The sequence below is a fragment of the Plutella xylostella genome, chromosome 26 (genome assembly GCF_932276165.1).
Source record: "Plutella xylostella chromosome 26, ilPluXylo3.1, whole genome shotgun sequence".
NCBI classification, from domain to species: domain Eukaryota; kingdom Metazoa; phylum Arthropoda; class Insecta; order Lepidoptera; family Plutellidae; genus Plutella; species Plutella xylostella.
Window position 1 is genome coordinate 7,991,966 of NC_064006.1, and position 15,503 is coordinate 8,007,468.

The 15,503-nt window shown below is 37.1% G+C and overlaps 1 protein-coding gene across 1 annotated transcript in view; it reads left to right on the forward strand.

The window, feature by feature from the left end:
- LOC105398834 (complexin) overlaps positions 1–15,503 on the forward strand; it is a 272,602-nt gene that overhangs the window by 72,488 nt on the left and 184,611 nt on the right. The gene's annotated exons all lie outside the window — the stretch shown is intronic.

Here is a 15,503-nt window from a genome sequence, read left to right on the forward strand (position 1 = left end):
TGTTACTACGTAATAACAAGAAAATTATATATAATTAGTAATTACATTGAAGAATCCAATCTGTGGGCACGGCAGCAAAAACAGCGGCACTTTCGTAACATCCTTTTCTCGAAGCAGTTCATGCTATTTTTGACCCCCTATAACTTTGTTGTGGAAAGAACTATATGTCTGGATTCCTCCATAGAATCGAAACAGTATCGCATGTCCTTTCAGAATGCGGCCCGAATGGGTCTTTTACTCTCAACAACTACCCACTTAGTTTCAGTTAAACCGAAAATCTCTACGAATTTCTCTAAGACGGAGGATTCTGAAAGTTTTTTGAAAGTTTCAGAAGTAATGGCGTATTCTTGTCGGGACTTTTCGTGGTTTTTGCTAAATGGTTTGAGTCGTGGATTCCGTCTTTGTCAGTGTTTTTTGAGATGGATATAGCGATGTTCGTGGGCGATATTTCTGACGTCTTTCTTTTCTAACGTCGTAGCAAAATTGAATCTTTTGTTTGAGTAAAATCTATTGAGAGGTTTTTTTTTTCTAGATCTGTATATTAGGTCTATTTATAATGTTTAATTCTAAATTCTCATATTACTTGAAGATGTTGTTGTAGTTATAATGCACCTTAAAGGTGCAGAGGGTCTCCACTAGATGAGATTCTGTGGAAAAGTCTTTTCTGCTAGTGGTGAAGGAATTAATATTTCATTTTCAGGAAGATTTAAGTACACACACACAGTAGTTTTATAATATTCTAATATTTATAGGTACTATTTTAGTTTAGCTTTATTAGTCGTAGATCACATTTTATTCTGTTTTATGTAATATGTATGTATTTTAAATGAAAAAATAAATTTTAGATGGTACAAAAGTACACACGCATATTAACACGTTAGCAATTTGTAACAAATACTATTTTCTTGTCAAGGTATTTTTATAGAACTGATCAATTTTGATAGGTCTATAAAAACCATGTATAAAATACCTATTTATTCTTAGATTTATTATATGTTATGCCTTTTATTGGTCGCGACCATGACACTGTCTTTCGTGACCTTTCCACTCGTCTCCGACCCAAACTTCTCGATCACAATAGTGATTGATGCGGTAAAAGAAAAGCGTTGTTTGAACTTCAGATACCCACGCAGCCTTAGAGACATCTATGAAACAAAGTTTTTACAGAAATACTGTATTTCCTGAAAGGGTAGTCAGAGGTGACTCGCAAGTCTACAAGCACCTTACTGGGTAATACATCCTTGCTCCAGCATTTCTGTTCTAGTTTAAAACAACTGAAGCCAGCCAATGAAGGCAAGCAAGGTGTGAGAGATCCTGTTCCTTGTCAGTGTTCACTCAGGACGACCAATAAGGCAAGATAGATAGATAGAATATTCTTTATTTGTACACACACATAACATCAACTTACATAACTTAAATACTAACAAATATGTACAAAATATGAGGGCAAGCCAGCCCGTCGAGTACAGGTTTGATAGTTAATCGAAAAGTTTACGTTTTCTCGCATACAAAGTGTCGCCGTTAGTGGAAACTATCATCAAACTTTTTACAGATAATGTATGGAGATGAAAAGAGGAAACCTAAACCTGTGGTGTCTAGCCTGAAATAAATGATTATTTATTTATTTTATTATTTTTTATTATTAAACTTTTTTCGTTTTCAAAAAATTGCATAACCCGTACTAGACGGTCAGATATGAGGAACGGGGTAGGTGGGGTCGCTAATGTCCAACATGCCACAAGCTGTCTCGTTATTATTATCATAAGCAAGCAACATAGATATTATCACTGATCTTTACCGACGCCAGAGCCGCCATATTCACCGTTCGTGATGTAATCTCGGTAATTTTTTGCGACATAACAATTTCCCTCACGACGGAGGGTATCCACCCGCGCCCCTCCACTTAATACAGGTGGGGTTTTATCATTGACCGACCAGGCAGGTCAACGTTCGTAAACTATACAGGGTGTTAAAAAAGGGCAAAGTAAGCCGAAATAGGAAGACTCAGTAGGTGATTCTAAACAGCTTTTGTTCTTCGACTTTAGAAAATTTGCAGAATAAATTAGCTTGTTCATTGAAACTTTGTTGTTCACGTAGTAGGCAGTGAAAAATAAAATAGCATCTTTCTATTTCCCTATTTTGTAAATTTCAGGCTTGTTTACCTCCGATGTTGTTTAGTATTATATAATATGTGGGGGGACATCTCACACACGGCCATCCGACCCCAAGCTAGGCAGAACCTGTGTTATGGGTGTCTGACAGCTGATATATCTACACAAATACATAGATAGATACATATTAAATATAAATATCAACACCAGACCCGAGTACAAATATCTGTCTATAAACAAATATCTGCCACAGCCGGGAATCGAACCCGGGACCTTCGGCATAGCAGTCAGGGTCACTAACCACTACACCATTTGATCGTCAAATGCGGTCGTATTAAGGCACGATCATCGGGTAGATCACTGATAAACGTTCACCCTGAACAATACCCTCCACGTGCTCATCTCGGCACCAATATTGACGTAACTTAATCAACATCACGCGGATAGCTCGTGGCACTCCGCCGAGCTCAACTCTCATAGATGAAGGTGTATCGTTTATGAAATCACGTATTGGTGGATTATGCGCTTATGTATTTTGTAAATAACTTATTTTAAGCTATAAATAATCAGAAAGAGCCCCCCTTATCCGAACGGGGAGTAGTTTGTAAAAATTTACGTTCATCAGAAAATTTTATATTTATACGATGAATAAAAAGCATTTTGACTTTGACTTTGACTTAGAAAATAATAGAGAGTAATTTAATGAAACTGTTCTCTGTTAAGTTAGTTAGTTTGCTCAGTAAATTGAATAATAATACATAGTAAAAAAAACATAAGAGCATGCCTTGATTTTTTGAGATTAGAAATTTCCGCTTAGATACAATAAGATTGTCCTCAAGCTGACCCGTTTTAATAACTTTTTATTTACTAAATCCACGAGTAGGTACATAGGTATGTGTATAGTATAACTACATCTACTTGATAGTAGTCGTCGCGACGCGACGGGTCGGCGCCTCAGTGGCGGCGTCCGTTGCTACACTGGGATGGAATGGTCTTGATACTTTTGAAAATTCCTTAAAATATGACCTTTTTATTAATAAATGAATAGTGGTACTCAGTCAGTAGTTACACTGGGATGAAATGGTCTTGATACTTTTGGAAATTCCGTAAAATATGACTTTTGTATTAATTATTATTAATGGCGAGTGATACACAGCCTGTTTTATAAGGGCAGAATGTTTTATCTATATCTATAACAGAGAGGTTGTAGAGAAAACCAATCGTCTGATTCTCATTCCATCACATATAAAATTATAAAAAGGAAGTTGTTTTTTTAATTTTACCAATTTATTTCAATTTTTTTTTTAATTAGCCTATTTGTTTCCCTTGCTGGGCAAAGGCCTCCCCCTTCTTATTTCAATTATTCGTATATATTTATACCATCATAATTGCATATGCCACAGTCACTCCAGCAAAAACACAAAAAAAAACTGTTTTGTCAAAGCACGAAAACACTTTTATTCGTGAAACATGAAACCAACTACAATATTAACATAAAAGTGAGTCGGTTCTTGGGTTGTTTTGCATGTTTCCAGCTGTTAAGGGCACTTCACACTGCACTGCTTCAGCTGTTGGCGTTTAAAGCAGAACTAGTTTAATAGATTGAGTAAACAGATCCATTTGTTCACTTTATGTATTATAAAAGTTATATCTTTCGATTTTCAGTAAAAGATTTGATTTAGTTTTCAGTTGTTTTTTTCTACTGTATAAATTTCAGATTTAAACCTACGATGAAGACAGCCAATAAGCAAATAACTATTTAATGCCATCAACTATTGCCTTTTATAAGATATAATAACTTTAAGCTTTAATTAGATACATACATACTTCACTAAAATATACAATTCAATAAGTGGATCTGTTTTGGCACATTGGTATTTGAAATATGTAACAAATTTATTTTTTTGTACCTTTATAATCCTTATCTGAAATCACCTTAACCCCGTCTCGCCTCGGCGCAAACAAGATTACCATATTATTGTACGGCTGTATAACCCGGCTAAACGAAGTAGACCACTAACTTGCAGCTTCAGCGTGATAACCGTGCACTTCTTAATTTAACCCGGTAGTGGCAGGTGAGTCTGTAAAAAATTGGTTGCATAAAGGTTGTCTGCTTAGTTTCTAGCAAGAAAATGCATTGTTATGAAGTTACTTACTGGGCTTGGTAAAGGCTGTCTCTTTTTATTATTATTATTATATTTTAAGTGACACTAAAGGTGCCGAGCCGACACTGACACAGTGACAGTAACTTCTGTTCGAACGAAATGTCACAGTATCGTATCACGTAGATATATATTATAGTGTCGCAGACAGTGTCGTTGCACGTAGCCACAGAGTCGTAGCCACAGAGTCATAGCCACAGTGTCGTAGCCACAGTTTCGTAGCCACAGAGTCGAAGCTACAGTTTCGTAGCCACATAGTCGAAGCTACAGTTTTGTAGCCACACAGTCATAGCATCACGTAGCCACAGGGTAGAAGCTAAAGTTTCGTAGCCACACAGTCGTAGCACCACGTAGCCACAGAGTCGAAGCTACAGTTTCGTAGCCACAGAGTCGAAGCTACAGTTTCGTAGCCACACAGTCGTAGCACCACGTAGCCACAAAGTCGTAGCTATAGTTTCGTAGCCACAGTGTCGTAGCAATTTTTTTCATTGTCAACTTTATTTTTTTTAGACAAAATGATCTTACCCGTATATTTTAGTCAAGAGAAAACGATTTCCAAAACCTTTTACAAGAAAACGGTTTTTCCGTCCCTATAACAGCAGCGGCCCACGCGAACGTCGATGCCAATATTCTTTGACCCGTTCAGCCCTACTTAGCATTCGAAAGCAGGTGGGAGTCAAATTGCAGCTGTAAGCGCTGAGCTCGCTCGATGCTCGCTAAACTCGGACAATTGGTTTATTCCGGCTTCTGTCGACGCAGCGCTTTTTGGCTGAATAAAGCTCGGTATCGGTGCTTAGTTTTGGATGGTATAGATTAGGTCTGTGAGGTGCAAATTAGTGGCGGGTAGTATGAGGTTGCAAGAGAAGACTTTTCGTTACGTTGCAATTGGTTTCTATGTATTTGTGTGTAGGTTTTGTCAAACGACATGTTGTGATGTACTAGGCTGATAGGCGTTAAGGAATCCAAATCTGTAAAACCAATGTTAACACAAAGCAAACTTTCCTACTACCGCACCTGCCAGGTCTCTAATAAGCTACATATCAATAAAGACGACCGAATGGCGCAGTGGTTAGTGATCCTGACTACTGAGCCGAAGGTCCCGGGTTCCTGGTTGGGGCAGATATTTGTTTAAACACAGATATTTGTTCTCGGGTCTTGGATGTGCCCGTAAAATGGTAATAGCCCGCCCCCTATTGCATTGGGACATAAACATAAACTGGCAAAAAGTGGTGCAGCAATGCACCTCTGCCTACCCCGCAAGGGATCACATTAGTACAAGGTGTGAGTGTTTATATATAGCAATACCTAGGTAACTAAGACTTCCTTGCTCATTACTATTCAGATTATTCAACAATCTCCGGTCAAAACATCAACTGAGCAAACAGGAATACGAAAGAACCTCAGCTATTCCTAGAACGACCGATTGTCCGCTTCCCACACAAAGGCTCTAAGTGGTGAGTTCTGGAAACCACCGCTTTTGTCCCAACATTCTGAAGACAGTATTGTGTGGAATGTTTAATGAGAGATGCCTCAAATATTAATGTCCTTCGTCCTTAAGGGTTAATTTTAAGTGCGGAATATTGAACGAATGATTAATATTATAATTTCGGAGATTTTATTAACATTATTATTGTTTTTTGAGAAGTATAACTAACAATGTGTTGCATGAAGGAACATTAATCTATGTTTGAACTTAGATCTAGAGTCAGTCGCTAACTGCCCAGGTCACGCCGGACCTACTGCCGCAACACGGGTTCGTTATCGACGGAGATAAACGTCACTATATCGTGATTCGTCATAAATACGGCACTATGATTAGAAGAACACGCAAAACAAGTTTATCGGCGTCGATAACAAACCCGTGTAACGGTCGCTAGATAAAAAACAGATGATACGATACTTGAAGAGGCTATTTTAGTGCACCCGACAAACATTGCACCGTCACCTTAAATATGTACGCGAGGTACACACAGCGAACAATAGACTTGCCAAGAACTTTCCATAACTACCTACTTACACGGAAATCCATTTGCCAAGCACAACGAATTCAGAACTAAACTTACGTACTTCACCAGAGTTTGTACACATAGCTCCGCTAACCAATAGCTGGGGTGGTGTGAGCCGTATCTGAGAAGACTTAACACTCAAGTCCTTACAAGACTTAACTCTTTGCTAAGTTGCTGAATTATTCAGTAAGAAGCAGAACCTCCTCGGACCTACTTGTGGGGACAGTTTAAAACACAAGTCGGTTGGTTTTCTTTTTCTGTGGAAATCTCAAGAGTTGAAGAATGTGTGAAGTTTACTTTAGTTTTGTATTTTAGTTTACATTTTCGTAGCAATGACATAGAGGTTATTTTGTAAAAGTATAATAGTATGTAGTATACTTGTATTAATCCTGTACTATATTAATTACTAGGTGAACCCTGATGCTTTGCTTTAAAAAAAATTCCATGGGAATACCGCAATAGAATGTGTTAATCCAGGGTCTCATCTAACTCCATACAAAATTTAGTTAAAATCGGTTCATCCGTTTTGACGTGAAGAAGTAACAAACATACACACATACTCACAAACACATTAAAATTTATAAATACCTATTACTAGGATTATTATTCATGGTTTCTCCCGATTTTCTTTTATTTAACTCTTTACTCAATAAAGTACTTACTGTTTAAAAGGGTTGGTCTATATTCCAAAAAATGCTTTAGTTTGCATAAATTTAGTAGCCAACACAGCATTTAATATACCTAGGTTGTACTTAAATAATAACTAAGTGCTTACCTAATTGTTTAATACTAGCACCCAATTTCCAAGAATCATAAAACTAATATCCAAATGTTCACAGACATCCTAACACTTACGTAACAAAGGTAATAATGAAACTTCAGGTGTGACGTCACACGAGTGTCCTGAAAGTTTCAGTTACTAACTAATTAGTCTTGAGACAAGTGTGACATTGTGTTACCTACCTGTCGGTTATAAGGGGTGGTTTACACGTAGGAACTTTTATACCTTTTAACCATGTTTTTGTGCGTGTTAAGTTTTTTAGTGTGTATTGTGGATTTTTAAAACTAAAATGTCTTTAAATATTAATGGAAACTTTATTGGAAAAAGTACTACTTATGTATTTAACTTTAATGCATCCATCAGCTCTGTATGTTTCCTTATCAATAATAAAATAAAAATAAAAATAAAAAACCATCGTTACACAAGTGACATAATCTTAGCTCATGAAATTAAAAACTCCTGACAGATAGAATATAATTTTTGAGAGACTATGCCCTTTATATCAAGAGGCAGGTATTGAAGGTCTTTTCTATAGAGTAGGTTACCATAACCATAGACTAATACACTTTAGTCTATGCCATAACATACAAATAAAAAATATACTAACTTAAACACTTTTAAAAACCTTCCATTAAATTGAATTAGGTTACTCCGAAAATTTTAGGTAAAATAATTTAATTTTACAACTTTATAAACGCTTAATTACGAATAATTACAAATTCCGAGTGTCCTAAATCAGTTGACAATATGGCCGCCACCGCTGTCACTTGAGGTGTGGATTTACTGAGCAATAAATACCCCGCTCTGTGATTGGTCAAGCACCTGATAAGGTGTTGGATTCTAAGTGAGATCGTATGTCAAAGATTTTAGGTTCGGTTTCCGTTTCCCAGTTGAATGTAGCAAAGGATAATTTTATGGATCGTAGACTTTGTAATTTTAAAATAATTGTTACATATTTTAATAGAAATTGATTGCATTGTTTTTTTTTAACATAATTAGGTAATTATTTGTGGATTTATGGGTCTGTGTCGTTTTGTTATAAAAATTTGGACATAAATATTTATTCATTACTTATACATGTAGGTACCTAAATAGTACAACTAACTAGTGTGTAGTCACCTTAATATAGGGTTTAATTAGCAACAGTTGCAGAGGTTGTACTGGCTGAAGTTTTGGGTCCACAATTATACTATCACATTATAGAATTAGCGTAAAAGCATACAAAAGCATACATTATGGGTGGCCCTGCCCGTTAAAAAAGCACGCCGTGTTACAAAGCACAATAAAGCTATTTTATGCCATATATAACATAAGTATTCATATTAACCACAATCATATTTATCTAATATCAATATTTTCCCGCACTAAAGTGTTTTGAAGTTACACCCAGTAAGCTGTCCAATATACGCCCGGCGCACTGAGCAGTGAGCAGTCAGCGCCAGTCTATAACCTGACCAATCCTTACACCCCGGTGATAAACCCTGGTTCAGCTCTACATGTTGTCACTTTCACGCTGGGAAGAACGAGTTCATTGACCCCTCGTTAAGCTTCCATTAATGTTTGTGATAAAAATGCAAATATCCCCCCCCCCTCCCCACCCCCGCCTCAATCCACTCACGCCTGATCGAATCATAAAGAAATACCTTTTACCGCCGAACCATTATCGACCTTAATTCAATAGTCCTTGGGTGCCAACTCGAGTGCTGTTACCTAAGCTCCTATAAAAGGCTGTCAGAAAGATGTTATCAATAAGTTTGACAAATATTTTCACAGTTATGTGGCCGGTGAAAGCTTTACCAAAATAGAGATTCATTTTTTGTCTGCAAATACTCTGTAAGTTTTTAGCCGACAAATTTTATGATGTAAGCTGATCGAAGGATGTAAGTATGTAGGTATATATTTACTTTTGGTTCTAGGATACAGTTTAGACTTTTGAGGGCAGACTTACTCTTACCCCTTGAGTTTGGCCAGATTAATACTACACTCACGGGTCACGGGTTTCTCTGATGGATCGTATCATAAATGAGGTTATCCGTCAGAGGACTAAGGTTACCGACATAGCTGTCAAAATATGCAAGCTGAAGTGGCGGTGGGCTGGTCATATCTGCCGAAGAACCGATATTCGTTGGGGTAGACGAGTTCTCGAGTGGAGACCACGAACAGGCAAACGCAGCGTGGGACACCCTCCTGCCCGCTGGACTGACGACCTTAGGCGGGTGGCGGGTAGTGGTTGGATGAGGAAGGCAGAGGGCCGAGTGTTGTGGCGCTCCTTGGGAGAGGCCTATGTCCAGCAGTGGATGATTATTGGCTGACGATGATGACGGGTCACGGGCGGGCAATGAAAAAGTTCCACTCACAAAATGTCGACACCAAACGATCCCAATTTTTTCAAAAATTTTTATTTCAAAATTGTACACAATATTATTATTTAGTTGGTTATGACCAACTGACGGTCATGCTCTGTTAAATGTTGTAAAATGTTGCAGAAGTTGTAATTAAGCCAGCCTTTTCCGTTTAGGAATAAGTTCGTGCTTTTCTCAGTGGAACCTTTTCATTGTCCGTGAGTGTATAAGATCGGTTTCAGACTTGTTTTTTTTATAGTTGTCGTTAAGATAGTATTATTTGATAATGCCGTGATCGCCTATAATGGTTTTCACAACGAAATTTATATTATGTTAAATTTTCTGTTAAGTATGTCTGTTGTGTTAACTGCTGGCTGGAGATCCTTATGTTAATAAATAAATAGTTTTATTACATTTCGATAATCAAGACGAACCCTAAATTAGTCACCAATAAAATCGATTAGCTACTTAATTAATTTTCCCCATTCATTTCTGATCTCGAGAGGCAAAAGCACACTCCAGAGTAATTAGGTTTCTTCGAAGTGAATCATAAAACCTATACGTGGTTCGAGCCTGGAACTAAGATAGGATTTCAGCTCCATTCGCGAAGGCTAATTAGATTTTCCAAAGAGACGGGGATTTTGGGAAACTAGGTCCTATACCTGTTTTCAGTGGCAAAGTTCTTGGCTTTGCTAGAATAAAAAATAACTTAATTTTTAATCGAATTCAAAAGGAGGAGTTTTTCAATTCGTCTGTATTTTTTAAATGTGCGTCCACCAATATGAGTCACCAGCTTTTCACTTAGCATTTGTACTCACTTGATAGGTCGCGAGCCGTATCGCCGTTTTTGAATGAGTACAATGCACTTGTAAGTTGTCGGGTAAGTGGGCAACCCGATTGTCAGATGTTTTCAAGCTGCCCGAAGGTTATCTATAATGATTATCTAACCCCAAGATAATAGTGAAAGGCTCTACTTTTAGCTTTTAGTGCTTAGTAGTACCCACTACCTCCATGTCTCTCTGATCGCCTGGCAGCAGCAGGTCATCATGTCAATGTAATTGGATCGTCGGCAGCTGATTGAAAACTCGTTAGTTATTTGAGGGGAAATATTCGGGGCTTGCAGCTGAAATATTGCTTGTTGGGAACTTACGTAAGATACATAATAACAGGTAGGTATGTACAATTGTGTGACACCGACAATTTCAGAAGCAAACGATTAAATTTTGTTACTTTTTTGTCAGATATTCATTTATTTAAAGACAACGTTAAGTACATTAGATAATAAAAACTCAGAATCCAGACAAATTTTTCAAGAAAGTGCTTTGACTACTAAAACGTAATTAAATCTACCTCAGTCAAACTAATTACACCAAAACCTTTGACCATGACTAAACACCGCCGTATCTACATCAACCTTCGCTGATCTGAGAATGCAATAGTCTAGATTCTAGACTACTGCATTCCTGTCCGCTACTGCCTCATCTTCCTCACCTCAAAGGCTGTGAGCTGATTATTGGATCGCGAGCTATCTCGTTAAAAGAAGACCCGATGGCTTAGTGGTTAGTAACTGACTGTTGTGTTGAAGGTCCCAGGTTCGAATCCCGGCGTAAACCTTTGCTTAAAGATAGATATTTGTCCTTACCAAGGGTCTATGGGTCCTAAAAAAAAAATTGTGTCATATTTCCAACCCACCTGTTCAGTGTGGAGGTCAAACGATAGTACACTTGCGAGCAATGAATCAGTTTCAGTGACAATATTAACAGTACCGTATTGAAGTACCTACATACATTTAACAGAACATCAGAATTTTTCCAACCAAAAACTTAAAGAACTTTGAACAAATTCTAAATAAAATTGGACTCATTTGGTGTCGACATTCGTAAGTGGAACGTTTTCGTTGGGCGAGTGTATTTAAAAAAAATATAATATGTGTGCCGTTTACATGTTTTCTACTTTGTTCACGTTTATTAACTCCACAGCCGCATTGTTTAGGCCAACATGATTCTAAAAGGGATTCCATTAAGGCCGGTCCACACATATGCGCATAACAAGAGGCAATCTGTCCCCGGCTATCCAATTATGACATAACGGCACGAGTAGCCGCCTCGCACTATGGTGGGAGGGAAATGTTGCAAGCAGTAGTGCAGCTCACACTACAGGAATCTGATATCCTAATCCTAACTAATATTATAAATGCGAAAGTAACTGTGTCTGTCTGTCTGTCTGTCTGTCTGTTACTCTTTCACACCAAAACTACTAAACGGATTTTAATGAAATTTGGTATACATACGGTCTAAACCCTAGGAAAGAACATAGGCTACTTTTTATCCCGGAATTCCCACGGGAAAACTTTTTAAGGCGAAGCGAAGCGCGCGGGGACAGCTAGTTAAAAATAAAAGAACAAGATGGATGGTCAGTGTAAAAGAAACGTCATGACAAATAAGACCCCAATTCTAACATTGAGCTCTTATTTTGAGTTAGTTCTGTAGCAGATTTATTGGTGACAAATCATCTTGTTTGTATGTTACTAATTAATCTTAGACATGGGATTAAGGCTATTCACACACGCTCGGTTTTGAGTAAATGTATGATGAACATATCAACGAACGAACGTAGATGCGTTTTCAGTGTTTTGGAATGTGCGTGTTCTTTACATAAACGGATTACAAGTAACTTTCGGACCATTCACGCAAAGCGGAGCCTTAACCTAACCTGGTGAATATATCTCTATACTGAGCTAGGTACGCTATAGGGTGTCTAAATCAGCTGGACATTTTGAACATATTTTATCTACGAGTCTGTAAATTCTTTCAAAAAATCTACTCTCCTTAGCTCCGTCACGTAACCAACAAAGTGTGTATGAAACCGGCAGTCCACATACTTCCTGGCACAACTTCACCTGACTAAGGCTTTGTGTATGACACTGGCTGAGGGCAGCAGTATTTAGGAGGCTGTGACGGTGTCGCGGTGCGATGGGCAATTACGATGCCTTGTAGACGAAGCCTCCCATTATCTATATTCCACATTGTGAGGCTTCAAGAGGTGATTCATTGTCGCGTTTAGGGTTAAGGTGGGTCAAATAGAAATCTAAACTAATGGAGGATTCAAAAGGAAACATGAAAGAATTTAACACATTCACGGGCAATGAAAAGGTTCCACTGAGAAAAGCACAAATTTACTTCTAAACTGAAAAGGCTATCTTAAAGACGCCTTCTGCAACTTTGATGTACATTTAACAGAGCATCAGGATATTACCAACTAAATACGGTAATATTTCGCTAAATTTTAATTAAATGTTTGAAAAAATTGGGGTCGTTCGGTGTCGTCATTGTGTGTGGAACTTTTTCATTGCCTGTGAGTGCAATTAAAGTGCCAAATTAAATAAGATGCCAAATAAGATAAGTATTCTATTACTATTATAAACAAATGGTGCGAATAAGTAGTTAAATAAAAGTAAGCTTTTTTAAAGATTGTTTAATATCCTGTATACTTACTGCAATATCCTATATCACACAGATAGTCAGAGTCTATGTATATAACTGAGCATATTAAACAACTTATTTAAATAATAATGTACTTACTGAAAGATAGTAATTTGAATGCCTGAAACAATTATATTATGTTTCGTGTGTTTAATTTGAATTGTTCCCTTACACTGTTGTAAAGGTTTTACGACAGGCAGTGTTTAGTGTTCATGTAGAAATTCTTGGCGTAGGTTAACTTCCATGGGAATTCCAATCTGTTGTTAATTATTATGTGTTTACTACAATATAGGTAGGTAGATATCATAAAAAACTTATGGTATTATAGTATATTTTTTTTAAATAATACTATTATCTAAAAATATATCGAATTGTATACCAACATCTATATTATAATGGCTCGGAAATATTCTACCTTTAATACACAGAGGTCAGGTAGAGGTTTGTTAAAGGTAGAATATTTCTTTTAGTTCGCTGCCGTCGCCCGGGATGGTTCCGAGGAAGCTGGCAGCATTCCCTCTCTGTATAGCCAGGCTGATGCGCCCAATTATTATGTGTAATCTAAATTCTGATTTCAATTCTCATTTTTGTTTTAGGTAAGAGGAACGATAATTCTGGAAACGCCGCCGCACAGGTAGAAAGTAAGATTTTTTGTGTAATTTTTTAACATTCTAAAAGTTGAATTTTACTAAAAAATATATATATGTCGCAGGCATCTGGTTTAATCTCCTGTTTGATTGAACCGCTAGCCCGTTCATTGGATGACGCTACTCAGTTGAATGACTAAAGAACAACTCGTCAAGTGGTTGACTGTAACGTCCAACGTCTTGACTGAACGTTATTCAGCGAAGTCGTTAAATATAGTATAGCAACTTTGTAATGTCTGGTTAGGATGAACATGACCAGACAAGAGTCAACAAAAAGACTATGTTACAAAGCTCTCATCTCACAAATTAAATAAACAATAACAATAAATAGCCGTCGGTGTAATAATAGGTAAATCCATGTTGTTACACTATTTTAACATAAATAAGGCACTTTAAAGCTAATTTATTTGCAAAAAATAACAATACAAGTGCTTTTTGTGTCAGCTGTTCGAAGTTAGACGCCATATTTGTTTTATTCACCACCTGACTGATTTTAAGTCCGCTAACTAGTTGGACGTTTTGTGACGCTTGTACAATCAACGTTCGGCCTAGTCATACAACTGAATAGCGTCATCCAATGAACGGGCTAGCGGTTCAATCAAACAGGAGATTAAACCAGATGCCTGCGACATATACATATCTTTCTATTTTTACCGAGGCTATTTATAATGAGGCTTATATCTGAATTATCAGTTTCAGGCTATATACCTACAATAATATTAAATATTTTGGTTTACACACACACACCTCACATACGTTCGAACAATAATTTATTACGAGACACCGCTAAACCACTTTGTCAATTTAACATTTCAATCAAATAGTTCGATACAACTCTCGTCATAAGTTCCCCTCACTGTGACAAAGTTGTATCGTCGCGTGGACTCTGAATACATTATTGAAGTGTGCCACTTTGGAACTCTCAACAGAACGTGAAGGTAACACATTTGTAAATTTGATTTAAAAGTTTATTGTATAAGCATGAAGGTTTCCGTTTCGCGTGATATTGGAAAACCACAAAAATGTATGATAATATCTTAGAAATATCTTAATTAGATTCTGATGAATAATAGAAAATAATAATAAGAAATACCTATCTTATTTTAAAACTATTGTATAATTTGTGGTGTAAGTGTTTAAATAATTATACGGGTATACTTTCTCTTTAGACAAATAACCATGGATAAAATAGCGTCGAATAGAAAATAAACCATTTATCATCAAGTTTATTATCATTACCATCTCATGGTACGTAAAACTAAGTTATTTTAAATTCCGGCAGAAACGATCGTTTTCGCTTTATAAGGATTGGATTGGCAACTCGTGCATATCAGCATACTTCCTACTTAAAATTCCAATTGTATGTTTTTTCCAAAGCGCTTCCATTCCGTAAACTCGTTAAAATTATTCCAATTAGCCCCGACCGACGCCATGTTGTCTAAAAACATTCACAGAGCAGAAAAACTCGGCCACACGTATTTATTGCTAAACTTTTTTTCCATCTACTGCCAGGCATGCACTTAATGAAAACAGCCTAGCTGACAAACGCTTGACGCACTGAAAACCTTGCAGGCCTGAAAATAGAGATACAATCCCGATGGCAGCGAATAATGAACGAACTATGCTGAACCGTATTTGACTTGCCAGCGCGTTGCAAATTGACTTCTGAACGGGCGTTTTTAGTTTTACATATATTGCGTTTTTGCTCTGAACTTTGTTAGTGCGATGTTTGATGAGATGAAAGTTGGTTCTCTGTTTGATGAGGAATGTGGTTAGTGCGGTAGGAGGGATAGGTAATGGCTGATTAATACGGTAACTTGAGTTCCGCTGATTGGATAGCTTTGGGGTTATGGATTTGCTATTCATGACTGCCGATTACTAACTTAAACTTTTTTATAAGCTTTATATATCCTGTATAAAAGTTCTTCTTGTTTTTACTAACAGTATATTTACTAATAAACATTATCGACGC